Raw genomic sequence first — 14885 nt, 5'->3', positions numbered from 1 at the left:
AAGTTATGCATAAAGAGGAAATAGGGAGTTTATTAGTTTGAGTAAATAACATCTATTTGAATTTCCATGTTCTTTGAGCTATCTAGGAGGTCTAGAAGACAGAGAAGACCTCCAGGAGCAGGGGAAGGACAGAGCCCAAATTAGATGTCATCAAGGATGGAAGTTAAGTCATACAATTTAAGTTTGAGTGAACCTTTTGACAGGTTGTAGTACTCATCAGAGAAGGGACCCAGTAACCATTTGAGCTGTTAGAAACAGATCCAAGTCATGACTCCCTGAATCTTAGGCACCATTGGTACTACGGGGATGTCCAGTCATGTACTTTTACAGCATGGATTGACAGCTTGTGGGAAGAGATATTTTGATAAACTCAATCTCATAGAAAAAAAAATGTGTTGGGTGCTAAGATCAGTAGAAGGCTTAGGGAGGAATGATCAGCATGTTTCTGTGTCACTATTAAAGTATATGAATCTAGGAAGTCCTAATCTAGATAAATTATAACTCATGAGGTGGTAACATGTGAGCTACTTTTTACTCAGGGCCGTTTAGCCACCATCCCACAAGGGCAGGAGGATCAGAGGCATAGGGTTGGATGCAGGGATCAGAGGGCAGTGAGCAAAAGGTAATGACAGATTTTGGGACCAGCTTTAGGTAGGCAGATAACTTTAGTCTAGAGTTGAGGGGACTATATCAGAGAAGGGAAGTGGCCAGGAGGTAGTCTGATAGGTGCTCACAGTATACTTAATTTGCATTAAACAGCAAAGTCCTATCAACCATGCAGGGCCACTCTACCTAATTATCATATAAGCAGCTGGGGGGAAGGCACTCTGCAGGAAGCTATGTAAGAGGCAACTTCTACCATATGCCAGGCATCCATCTCAGGGACATCCTCCAAATAAGGATGGGTGAAAAATAAGAAGGTCCTTTGGGGGAAGAGAGTTCTCCATCTTGTGCAGAGCTCAGTGTGCTATTTAGTCATGGAGGCTGCAACCTTCAACAGCAGAGTCCTTCCAACATGAACAGTCCACTGATACAGTCTCAGCTGTAGTAGGTAAACCTTCTATCCATCCTGAGAAAGTGATTACCATAGTAAAAAGATGTCCATGTCTTTCGTTTGGAGGAATGTTTGTGAAATCTATCTGCCAGTCCTCACCCAGAAGAATATACAAAATTTTGTATGGGTTGAAGGAAGTTGGGTTTTATAAGTCTCCTCTGTGAAGGTTTGGGTGCAGGGGAAGTATCCCTGAGTCAAGAAGAGAATAAAGGCTGGGATGGAAGATAATGGGTTAAAGGAAGTGGTAGAGAAGTCAAGATCCAATGTGAAAAGACTTAAAAATAGCTGTCAGGAAGGACTTTGCTTGAGCATCAGTGAGACAGTATCTGTCCTATAGAAAAAGCCAACTCTGAGTGCCTATAACTTCTCCTGTACCTCAGAGAGACTGTCACTAGGACTCAGAGTAGGTATGAGTTAAGCTTGGAGGAGCCAACAGGAGAACAGAGGAAAGAGGGTAGGGGTGTTGGCTGACCTCCCTAGCAGTTGTATCAGTGAAATAATTCCCCAAGGTTATATTGTTAGTTTTGACTTGGTAACATTAACAGAGAATTATTATCCCATGCTTGGGAAAATAAAATGCTTCTAGCAACCTTAAGATTGGAGATTATAAGTAGGTTGGTAATAGATGTACCCTTGGTGTTAAGGATGCTCCTCTCCTGCAAAATGGAGGCATATTGAAGAAGGATGTAAAAAGCATATTTCAAATTTGTGTATGTTGATGGTTTTGGTTACTACTAAATAATGGCCCTAGGTAGGGCTATGAGCTCTGCCTTATGAGAAAAAAATGCATGTTATTAAATGGGCAGACTCTATGGGCAGATGAGAGGAGACTATGGCACAGCCTATTTTTTAGGAGAGATCATCTTATATATATGCACAAAATATAGTCAGGACATGACAAAAGGGAAATAGGAAGTTGTGTATTTTTGTATTATAATTATTTGAAGTGGTTTTAGCAGGAATGAGTGAGGGCAAGAATTAGGTTAGATAAGACATTTCTAGGAAGTTAATGTGAAAAAGTTCAAGCTTACTAAGGGACAAAATACAGAAGCTCTCCTGTGATAGGTGTGATCACTGAACATGTGTGGAGAGAGAGAGAGGGAGGGAGAGAGAGGGAGAGAGAGAGAGAGAGAGAGAGAGAGAGAGAGAGAGAGAGAGAGAGAGAGAGAGAGAGAGAGAGAGAGAGAGAACAGACAGACAGAGGCAGAGAGAGAGACAGTCACACACAGAAACACACAAGACACAGAGAAGGAGACAGAGAACATACACAAAGTAAGCATAGAGTCATTCTGGGCTAATAGGGATGATTCTCATAGGGAAGAATGCCATCCTTTAACTGTTATATTAGCTTCGCTTTTAAAGACAGGCAACAGGCGCAAAGGTGGATACTCTCATTGGTTCCCAAACCCTCAGAGTTACTCCCCAGTTTTCAACAGTATTTGAGATAAAGACTTGGTCTAGAAAAGCCAGACCAGGGGATCGTTCAAGTGCCTGTCATATGTGAAAGAAAGCAGGCATGGAAGGCTTGGTAAGATTTAGAGGCTCAGTTAGTTGGCCCTTAGCTGCTTCATAGTCAGGTCAAGTAAGAACAGAGTTGGAATACAGGTTCTGAGATATCCAGCAAGGCCACAAAAGGAGAGAATCTTTTCCATGGTGTTGGAAGTGTGAAGGAACATATATTGCATTCGTTTGAGGGTAAGCTTATGGAGTTGGGGGATAGTAGAAAGCCTCGATAACTGATCTGAAGGACAGAACATTGACCTATAAAAGGAAATCCTTTGTATTCATTGTTTGCTAGAAAGTTAAGAACCTGAATAGCCTATTGTTATGACAACAAGAGTAATAGGTTCCATAGTAGAAGGTCATCTAAGCAACTTGGGGACAGGTCAAGACAAAGGAGGTCAGTGGCCACAGCCTAGCCAGAGAAATTGAGGTACCTTCAAACCCCTGCCACAGGACAGACAAGTAAGCTGAGATACTATTCCATTGTCAGAGGAAAACAAAGATTATGTGAATCTGGGAGTAAAGTAATAGTGAAGAAAACACTATTAAGGTATAGAATGGTAAAAGGAGACATGGAGGAAGGAATTGTAGAAAATAGGATGTAAGGGTAAAGCACCACCAGGTTGATAGGAATGACTTCTGTGTTACTAATATTGAGGTTCTGGACCAGCCATCAGGCTTTGTGACAGTCAAGATAAGGGTGTTATAGCCTGTATTAAAAAGGTATTGTTTTTGGTTGTGAGCCTAGCCTTTAACGGCTGAGCCATCACTTACCAGGACACTAGGACAGAGGGGAGGGCATCCTATTGGGACTCTAAATGAGAGATGCATGGGAGAATAGCAAAATAAAAGGATACAGAGGGTCTTAGAAATCTACAAGTAGAACAATATGATAGGCAGATTTGGGCCCAGGGGTCCTGCTCAAACTAAGACACCAGCCAAGGACAATACAGGAGGTAAACTTTAAACCCCTACCCAGATCTAGCCAATGGTCAGAATATTCTCCACAGTTGAGTGGAGAGTGTGATATGACTTTCTCACATACTCTGGTGCCTTACATTTGACCATGTCCCCTGGAGGGGGAGACCTGGTGGCACTCAGGAAGGACAGCTGGTAGCCAAGAAGAGACTTGATACCCTATGAGAATATACAGGGGGAGGTGATCCCCCTCAGGAACAGTCATAGGGGAGGGGAATAATGGGAAAATGGGGGGGGGGGGAGGAATGGGACGACACAAGGGATGGGATAACCATTGAGATGTAACAAGAATAAATTAATAAAAAAAAAAGGTATTGTTTAGTAGGTTTTAAGCCTTGTCTATGCTTCAAAGAGATATTGTACTAATAGTTATAGGAGATGATACTAGAGTAGAATCTAAATGAGGGGATGATGGGAAGCCATCAAAATAGACAAAATGTCCCAAACTTTAGGTCTATGAGGTAGTCTGGAAGAGGATAGAAAGAAGCATCTGTTTCTGTAAGAGAGAATATTCCAGAAGGAATTTGCTAAAATTAAAAGTAAGACTGTGAATTAGCCATGCTATCTCTGCCTGATAATGCAGCAGAGTAACTAAGCATAATGCAGGGGTGAGGAGTGACCTTGGATGGAACAGAGGAGGAGCCCTGTAGCCCCAGGATTGAGGGGCCTTCAACACCTATCACATAGCTCTGAGAAGGATAAGTTTTACTGAAGTAAGAAGTAAGAATAAACTGAATAGCTGCCAAGTCTATTCAAAATGAAGGAAATTAACCACTACCTGGACAATACCCCTAGGTTCCTCTGTAGTAATCCTGATGGCTTACTGGGGGCATAAGTCCTAGTGTAACACCCATCTTCAGTTGCCAGACCAGAAGATCTGAGAGATTTTCCTGTAAGATGGAACATGGGGGACTGACCTACCTTGGTTAGGTAAAGAGGTACAGTCTGGCCTCAAAGGTTCTCCCTGTCTAGAATTGGGCAGTGTCCTGGCAGCAAGTGAAGAGAAATGCAGGAATTTACCCAGCGGCTAGTGTTACCTCACTTGAGCAAGCTCCAGGAGGAGTGTTTTGATGTGCTCCATCTTCTTTGGAGATGGTCTTGAACCTCCTGTGAGAAGCTCATATTTATGTCTATCAATGGGAGCCCTTTTAATTTTAGATATTTTCCTGTTCCTCCCTTCCATTAAATGACTTAAATGTCATATACATCAGTTCTTTCTGGGGATCATGAGGGCCATCATCTAATATCTTAAATTTTCCACTATTAAGAGCTGACTGAGAGAGAAATTAAGACTCGAGGACAACACGAACTCTGGTGCCCCATATTTGACTATGTCCCCTGGATGGGGAGACCTGGTGGCACTCAGAGGAAGGATTGCAGGCTACGAAGAAGAGACTTGATACCCTATGAGCATATACAGGGGGAGGAAATCCCCTTCAGTTACATTCATAGGGGAGGGGAATAAGGGGAAAATGGGAGGGAGGGAAGAATGGGAGGATACAAGGGATGGGATAACCATTGAGATGTAATATGAATAAATATTTTTAAAAAAGACTCGAGGACAAGCATTCCCTCTTGAGAATTGAGATCTAGCTTTTTGTACATGATGCAAGCCTCTCTGAGTCAGGAGAGGAATACTGAAGGATTTTTTCAGATGCCTCTGGGTGAGCCCATTCAGTTTATCAAAATTAAACACCCTATGGTAGGCCTGTGGAAGTCTGCCAGGAGAGAAATAACCATTTTATCTTGGGATCCTCAAAATGTTTCTGATTCTCAGTCAATTTGTAATTCTACTGGGGATCTGCTCAAAGAGTTGGCACAACCACCATGGGATATGAAGTTTCTGGGCAGTAGACATCAACTTCATGGACTACAGTGGCTTTCTAGAAGCTTTCCTTTTCCTAGGAGGTGAAAATAGAGGAAAAAGTAACATACAGATCATGTCAAATGATGCTATAGGTTTGGATGAGGCTCTTGAATTCTTTGGTGAGGTTAAAAGCTACGGAGATAAGGAACAAAGTCACTTTTCTAGTTGGAAGAGATCAGCATAAAAAAGGAGGTGTGTGTGTGTGTGTGTGTGTGTGTGTGTGTGTGTGTGTGTGTGTGTGTAATGTCTGGAGGTCCAGTTACTTCTCTAGAGGAATAAAGACCATCTGTATGGGAGCAAGCATAAGCTGCCAGAGTTGTTGAGGAGAAGGACCATGAGGTAGAGATAAATAAGCAATCGAGAGTGGGCTGGAAGGGCACTAGTAGACAAGGTTGAGGTGGACCTACATGGAGTCATCCAGTTGCTTAGGATGAAGAGCTCCAGTGGAGGGGCCATGTTCTTTAAGTCAAAGTCAAAAGGAGAGGAAGCCAAGGGCTCTGTGTTCTGGTCAGCTTTGGGAGAAGATTTTGCCTTTGACAGTAGAATGTCTGTATGGTGTGAGGTAGAGAGGGAAGGGTGAGAATGGAAGACAAAGAAAGCCTGAATACAGAAGGGGTTCTCAGACTACTTGCCCATCACTAGGCTAAATTTTTCAAGAGCAATGAGTATTTGGAAATTAAATGTGAGATTATCTGTCCTTTGAGACTAATTTTTGAGTGTGTATTGAGGCTATTCCATGCTGTAGTAAAAAGTAGGGTGGCAAAGCTTAATGGTGCCTCTGAGTCCAAAGAGGGAAGGAGGCTACAGGAGACAGGCAATAGAAGTTAGAGTACAGTTTTCAGTGGGAAGAGATCATGGTTATTTTAAAGAAGGAAGAGAGATGCCCTTAAAAGAGTGAGAGAAGACAATTATCATAGAAACAGAGACACAGGGAGGAAAAAGTAAGTCCTGTGGAACAGTCTCAATCCAAGCATGTCCCCAAAAGGATTGAGGCTTGTCAGAGAGATACCCTGTATCACATTGGAGAGGCATCAGTCCATTTCTATGTGTTGGGGTGCTAAGGGGTGTGTGTGGAGCTACCTGGGGTACCAGTGTGGTTTTAGTTGAGCAGAATCCAGTAAGCAAGAGACAGACAGAGCATGCCCTAATGAGCAGCCAAGAAAGATGGGGCAGGCAGCTCCTAGAGGACATTTAACAGAATCGGCTTAGAGAGACAACTGGGTGCAATATATGAAAGAGAAAAGTGGCTGAAGTGATGAGCTCTAAATTTGGACTCAGATATAGTTTGTGTCAGAAGCCTGTGTAGGCAAATTATCTGTTCCCAGGAGGCTCAAATTGGTACTTTGGTTCAGTTAGAGGGAAGATGGCTTTTGTGAGAACCTAGTGTCCCTCTCCGGTTTCAGCACTAAATATAAGGGAGCAGTGAAACCACTAACTTATACTGCTTGCTGTGCAGAAAGAAAGGTTATTGAGAACTAACATGCCAAGGATACCATGTAGAGAAGCAAAGTGTAGAGAAGCAAAGTGGTGGCAAAGCAAGAATATTTTATATGGTAGCCATCAGGGTGAGGATCTTTCAGCTGATGAAAGTTCTCCAGATTGACTCTGAACTAGAATCCCTTTCGTGAAATACTTGATTTTTGTCAGCAGATTAACAATGGAGGTAGTGGTTTTCTTGAAAAACAGAGACTAACCTGTCAAACAGAAAGTTGCCTTAGGAGATTCCTTGGGTATGTTGAGTTTAGCCTCCGTTTTCCTAATAGTAATCCTTCTGTTTTTCTGGTTAGAGTCCTTTCTTTTATTTAGGATATTGCCACCAGCACTGACCTTTTGGGGTCCAGTTTTGTACTAAACCATTTGTCTATATCAATTTTCTTGCTGTTTCAGGCCAATAGGATGTGGCATGCTACATTATCTTAGCATCTCCCATGTCCATATACCAAAAATAATGTAGAAGAAATGAATATAATCTAATGCTTATTTACAATGCTTGTTTTTCTCTGAATATCAGTCCCAAATTACTACACTCTTGTATATTTCCCAGTCTCTGACAAACTCTTCTTCACTTTCTTGGGCAATGTTTTATGGCCTTCCTTCCAACATCATATAACCTGATTGAGTCTCAGAGGCAGAACTTGGGGAATCTTTGCCTCTGATTTCCATCATCTTCTATAGGCATCATTTACATACATTAAACTGAATGAGGTATGTTCTATCTCTCCAAGTGAACTTACACCAAATAACTGGAGTGGAATAAACCTCTTCCTTCCTTTGAACTTCACATTTATGATTCTTCTAGGAAATATCAGGTGGCATGTTGTGCACTTGACTGTGTTCATTTGAGGACATCAAGCTGTGAGTGAAATGCAAATGAAATTTCCCTCAGGACTGAATGCTGCTACACTCAGCTCAAGCAATATGACTATGAGATTTAATGCAAAAGCCTTGTTACTGCAATGTTAGGGAAATTTATACTTTTCCCTAGGAAATTCTGCTTGTGTTCTACCACTAGAATATGTTTCATTCATAAAGAAATAGTTAAAATTCCATCTACAGTGTGGATGATGATTTAAAACCACATATAAGTCCAAAATGAATTTGGCTCTTCGTTCTAAAAGGAACCTTAATGTCTTTATTCTGAGTGTTTATATTAAAAATCCTCTTTACTATTCCTGCCACAGGAATAGACAAACTAGATAAATGAGTGTTTAAAATCCCACAAATAGAACTCACTTTCTATTTTTCAGGGGACCTAAAGCCATTTTTTCACTTGTGTGTTTGTGTGTGTGTGTTTTGTTTTTGTTTTGTTTTGTTTTGTTTTTGTTTGTTTTTTACTATTTCAAATATTTTCTCACAAGAGTAAGACAAAAAAATTTAGAAGGCTGACTTATGCCCAAAGGACTGTAGAGTTACACACAATCTAGAAATAGCAATATGAGGAATGGAAAATTGTGGTGAGTGTGTGTGTGTGTGTGTGTGTGTGTGTGTGTGTGTGTGTGTGTGTGCATATATGTGTGTGGGTGGTGTGTATAATATCAGAGTGCAAAGAACAATGGTAACATCAAGGTAGATAAGCAGACAGATTGGAGGAGGACCCATGTCCTGTCATCCTATCTCCAGATATTATCACACTTGAAATGAGTTGTTCCACATTATCAGCCTCCAGCAACAGTATAATTAATGTTAACACAAATTGAGATGACTGTGCTAGTATGTATTCATACATAAATATATACAGAAAGTGGAACAGAGTAAATGTCCCAATGGTGTAGAAGAAGTTTTGCCTTGTAAAATTTTCCTGTCTTGCTCCTGTGAAAAGGTTTTGAAGTAAAAAATAATCACAAGTGCAAAAATGGTTTTCAGGTTGAATGAAAATAGAAAGTAAATTCTATATGTGGGGATTTAAACACTCATTTATATTTTGTTCATTCCTGTAGCTCAATCTGTATAGTGTCCCTAGTATGTGTGTTTGTGGATGTGACCATTTGATACTTGATTTTGGATAACCAACTGCTGTGCTCCTTCCTAGAGAAGACTATTTCTACCACTCTGAGAATTCCTTAGTTGCTTCATGGTTCTTTGGGTAGAGTTGAGTCAAAGCATGTCTCTTAGGGATATCAGAGCTACACTCATACAGTCTCTCCGATGTGATTTCTTAAGAACAAGTGAACATGGAAAGCACACCTTTAATCACAACACTCAGGAGACAAAGGTAGGTGGAGCTCTGTGAGTTCTAGGCAAACTTGTTCTATAGAGCTAGTTCCTGCACAGCCAAGGATATGCAAAGAAACCCTGTCTCAAAAACAAAACAAGCAAACAAAAAACTCAAACCAAATGACAAGGACAAAGAAAAGAACTGTAGTCATGGCAAAGTAAACTTCTGCATATTTTAATTTTTGTTTTCTGGACTCAGAGTTAATTAGAAATATAAAATTTGATTTTTCTGTATGTGGTTAAAAGCCTGTCTAAAATTGCTATGAAATAATTCTTCAATTCTTAAACTTATGTATATTTATATAGGTCATTGAGGGAAAATTTCTCTATGACACACTTACCAAATGGCTACATAAAATGCATGTGTGGGTGTGTGGGTGTGTATGTGTGTGCACATAGGCATAAATGACATGGCAAAGGTGTTGACATCAGAAGACATTTGTGGGGGTCAATCCTCTTTTTTTCAGCATGTGAGTTCGAGTGATTCCATTTAAGCGGAATGGAATGAAAGCAAGTGCCTTTACCTGATGAGCTATCTATCTCACTAACCTACATTTGTCTTTATTATTATATTTTATTTTTTTCCAATTTCATTAAATGATCTTAATTCTAGTATATCACTTCCACAAACAAGGGAATTAAGTTTACTATATTAACCATGAGATCTCCATCAAATCACTATTTCTCTCTTAATCTTTGTTAAATATGTATTCTGTAAGTTATGCACACTCTCATGAAAGACAAGACTAAGTATAAGTGATTAAATTATTGTGAATAAAACCTAGTAGAAAAAGATGGGTTTAGAAGTCTGTAAGCGTAACCTTTTACTTTACAGTATGGTTCAAATATAAAATGAGAAGAAAAAATGTATACATAATTAAGTTGTGACCGATACTTAGCAATATTTGATACAATGCTTGCTAAATTTCATAAAGGTGTATTACTCACTTTAGTAATTGAAAACAAAAGTAATTATGTCTGAAAATAAATAAAAATATTAATCAGAGAATAATATGGAAAAATATAGGTACAACAGAAATCCAGAGAGAGGGCTGGGGAGATGTCTCAGAGAGCAAGTGCCCTTGCAGTGAATGCATAAGCACTGGATTTCAAGCATCCAGGAATTCATAAAAGCCAGGCATTATAACACAGTGTTCATGGGAAGCTAGCACTGTACAAGGTGGACATATTTTTTTTTCTGAAAAATATTCCATGGTTTCTAATTAAGTCTTTCTGTACAAAATAAATACAATACCTGCTTGTGTGTGCAATTTCTACCTCTAAAGATTTATTTCATGGAGATGATAGGAAAGTCAAAATCCAAAAAAAAAAAAAAAAAAAAAAAAACCAAAACCAAAACAAACAAACAAAAAAATTTGCTTTCAAACACAGGCATGCCTTTGTGTCCTTCAGTATCTTGTAACTGGAAAAAATCCTTGTTCTGGAGCATGTACCAGAGTGAGGAAAGGTGGCCTACCCAGTCCATTAAACTACAAAGTCACATGATATATCCATATCCAGGGAAAGCTGTTCTTAATCACTGTAGGAGAGCTGTCAGATTTAATAGTAATAAGATTTCGGTCCCAGCAGGAGGATGGCAAAAAGGCTAATAAATCTAACGGCCCCCAACTGTTCTCTTCTGAAAAGCAGGGGATGTGTGAAAGCTACCTCTCATGTTATCTACTGTGGATGAAAGAATGACACTTTCAAGGCTTCCTTGGTTATTCCATTTACTGGTATGTTCTATAAGATGTAAAATGAAAAGGCACACCATTCATCACACCTGTAAGAAGAGCTATTATCAAACACATGAACAGTAACAAATATTGTCATGGATGTGCAACAAGACAGAAAAAATGTAAAGTAATATAACCATGGTGGAAAAAGGGGGGGGGGGAGGAATGGGAGGATACAAGGGATGGGATAAACATTGAGATGTAACAAGAATAAATTAATAATAAAAAAAAAAAGAAAAAAATACTGAAAGTAGAGCCGCCATATGAATGGAAAACTAAAACTGGATCTATATGCAAAGAAAATGCCAAATAAATATTTGAACCCAATTTTCTTTGCATCACTGTTAATGGTTGCCAAAGGACAGAATCAACCTAGGAGATAATGGTTGTGTGTGTGTGTACTGCAATTCTAAGCAGCACAAGATATTGCTTCTAAGCCTTGTTTTCTATTTGTGTGAAACTGAATATGTTCGAATTACTATTTCACTTTTCATTTATGGGTTATATAGCCATTTACTGGGTCTAACTTAGTAGATATTTCATAAGAAATATCGAGTGTTAACATAACATTCATGGTATTATTAGGGAGATATAGAGTACAGTCACAGAAAGCAGAGAAGAAATGAAATACTAAATCACCAGTATTCATTATATCTCCTTATAAACCATTTAATTAACGCTGATTTTCTACAGTTGATTAATTTTAATCTAATATTAAGAATCTAGACAGAACAAAATGGGATTTTACTTTCTAAAGCCTCATGTATATTTTTACTAAGTTTTCTGCTGTATAGTCCAGGCCATCCTGGACTTTAAATGGTTGACCCAATTATTTTGCCTCTATTGGACATGAAATAAAAGGAAATTATGGGAGTTGGTGTTTTGCTTGCATGTATGTATGTGTGAGGATGTCAGATGCCCTGGAACTGGAGTTACTGAGAGTTGTGGGTTACCATATGGATGCTGGCAATTAAACTAAGTAACTTTGGAAGAACAGTCAATGCTCTTAACCACTGAGCCATCTCTCCAACCCCAGCAATTCTAATCAAACTGGATGGTGATGATGGTGGTGAACAACTTTACTGCTTTGGAGTCAGAGGCAGGGGGATTATGAGGCCACTGTGATCTACAGATCTAGTTCCACAACAGCCAAGACTACACAAAAGAAGCCCTATCTCTTAAAAACCAAACCAAATCAGCCAACCAAACAAACACAAAGCAAGTTTAAATCAAACATGAATATACATTTTAACATTAAGCAAATATTCTCAGTTACCCCCAACAGTGTTGTAAGGCATATGTTAGTTAAACCAGAATGTTTATAAGATAAAAACTGATGAAAATTTGTCAAGGGGGTTATGTGTAATCCATGATTCTAAAATATAGAAAATGTTTCATGAATTTGTCTGTTTCCTTGGACAAGACTCCAGATAATCTCTGTATTGTTCCCATTCTAATATTTGTGCTTGCAACACAAGTGTCATAGTTGAGTATGTTAGAAAATTTCTTTGAAAATATGTACACACACACACACACACTTTACATGACATAGCAACATCTAAATCTCAGTATAGAAATATAAAATTTTGCAGCACACTTATTTCTCATCAAATGTTGTTAAAGAACCTATATTTTATATCAGAGCATTTTTTCTTCATATAAATTTGAGGAGGCTTAGACAAGACAACAGCCTACAAACTGGGAAAAGATTTTCAGCAACCCTATATCCAACAAAGGACTATTATTCAAAATATATAAAGAACTCAAGAAATGAAACCACACCAAATCAAATAGCTCAATTAAAACTGGGGTACAGAGCTAAACAGAGAATTCCCAGCAGACTAACATAGAATGGATGAGAAACACTAAAAGAAATGTTTGACAACTCTAGTCATGAGGGAAATGCAAGTCAAAATGGCTTTGAGATTCCATCTTACACCCATCAGAATCGCTAAGATCAAAAATGCAAGTGATATCACATGCTGGCGAGGATGTGGAGAAGGGAGAACATTCCTCCATTGCTGGTGGGAGTGAAAACTTGTACAACCACTTTGGTAATCAATCTGGCACATTCTCAGAAAATTGGGAATGGATCTACCTCAAGACCCAGCTACACCACTCCTGGGGACATACCAGAAAGATGCTCCACCCAAGGACATTTGCAGCCTACTAAATGGGAAAAGATCTTTAAAAACTCTACATCTGACCAATGCCTAATATAGTTTGCCATATACAAATATCCAAATCACTATGAATGTAACATTTATATAATTACTGATTGTCTCATGGTTCTTCCTTTTGTATGTAGTTTATTTTACCCATGTGTAATAATATATATATGTTAAAAAAGAAACATAATGAAATAAAATTAAAAAAGAAAATATATAAAGAACTCAAGAAATTAAGCACCAAAAACACCCAAATAACTCAATTGAAAATGGGGTACAGAGCTAAATACAGAATTCTTTCTTCCTTTTTTGTTTGTTTGTTTTGTTTTGTTTGTTTTTCAAGATAGGGTGTCTCCGTGTTAGCCTTGGCTGTCCCGGACTTACTTTGTAGACCAGGCTGGCCTTGAACTCACAGTGATCCACCTGCCTCTGCCTCCCAAGTGCTGGGATTAAAGGCATGAGCCATCACCGCCTGGCTAAATAGAGAATTCTTTTTTTTTTTAATTTTATTAATTTATTCATATTACATCTCGATTGTTAGCCCTTCCCCTGTTTCCTTCCATTCTTCCCTCCCTCCCATTTCTCCCCTTCTCCCCTCCCCTATGTCTGTGATTGAGGGAGACCTCCTTCCCCTAAATATGCTCTTAGAATATCAAGTCTCTTCTTGGTAACTTGCTATCCTTCCTCTGAGTGCCACCAGGTCTCCCTATCCAGGGGACATGGTCAGAAAAGGGGCACCAGAGTTCGTGTGAGAGTCAGATCTCACTCTCCACTCAGCGGTGGAGAATATCCTGTTCGTCGGCTAGGTCTTGGTAGGGGTTCGAAGCTTACTGCCTATATTCTCCTTGGCTGGTGCCTTAGTTTGAGGAGGACCCCAGGATCCAGATCTGCCTGTCATAAAGTTCTTCTTGCAGGTTTCCAGGACCCTGTGGGTCCTACTATTTCCCCTTTCTCACATGGTACTCTTGCCTAAAGCCTCAATCGGATGTCCTCTCCTCTGACCCACTTTCTTAACTGAGGAATCTCAAATGGCTGAGAAGCACTTAAAGAAATGTTCGATGTTCTTAATCATCAGGTAAATGCAAATTTAAAAGACTCGATGAGATTCTCTTCTACATCTGTCAGAATGGCTGAGATAAAAAATCTCAGGTGACATCACATGCTGGTGAGGATGCTAAGCAAGGGGTAGATTCATCCATTGCTGGTGGGAGTTCAAACTTGTACGACCTCTGTGGAAATCTCAAAAACAAACAAACAAACAAACAAACAAACAAACAAACAAGTTGGGAATACCTCTACCTTAAGTCCCAGCTATGCCACTGCTGGGCACGTACCCAAAAGATGTTCCACCATACCACAAGAACACTTGTTATTCTATGTTCATTTCAGCTTGATTCCTAATAGCTATAACATAGAAAAAACCTAGATGTCCCTCAACTGAAGAATAGATAAAGAAAATATGTTACATTTACACAACGAAATACTACTCAATTATTTTGAAAACAAAAAACAAAAAAACAAAAGACCACAGAATTTGCAGACAAATGGATGGAACTTGAAATATCATCTTGAATGAATTCACCAAGACACAGAAAGACTTGCACCGCATGTACTCATAAGTGAATATTATCCTTAAAGTACAGGATAACCATGGGATAGTCCACAGACCTAAATAATTCACAAAGAGCCCAAGGGAAGATGCTTGAATCTCAGTCAAAACAGGAAATAAAATAGACATCCGAAATGTATGGAGGGAGATGGGTGGGAGAGGGGGTCAGAAGAGTAACTCGGGTGTGGATAATGTGTGTGAAGGGTTGTGGGAAAGGAGGGACTGAGAAAGAGAATGCAAATTGGTATTCAGGGAT

This window comes from Acomys russatus, chromosome 1, assembly GCF_903995435.1.
Source record: "Acomys russatus chromosome 1, mAcoRus1.1, whole genome shotgun sequence".
NCBI classification, from domain to species: Eukaryota; Metazoa; Chordata; class Mammalia; order Rodentia; family Muridae; genus Acomys; species Acomys russatus.
This window is presented reverse-complemented; position numbering follows the sequence as displayed.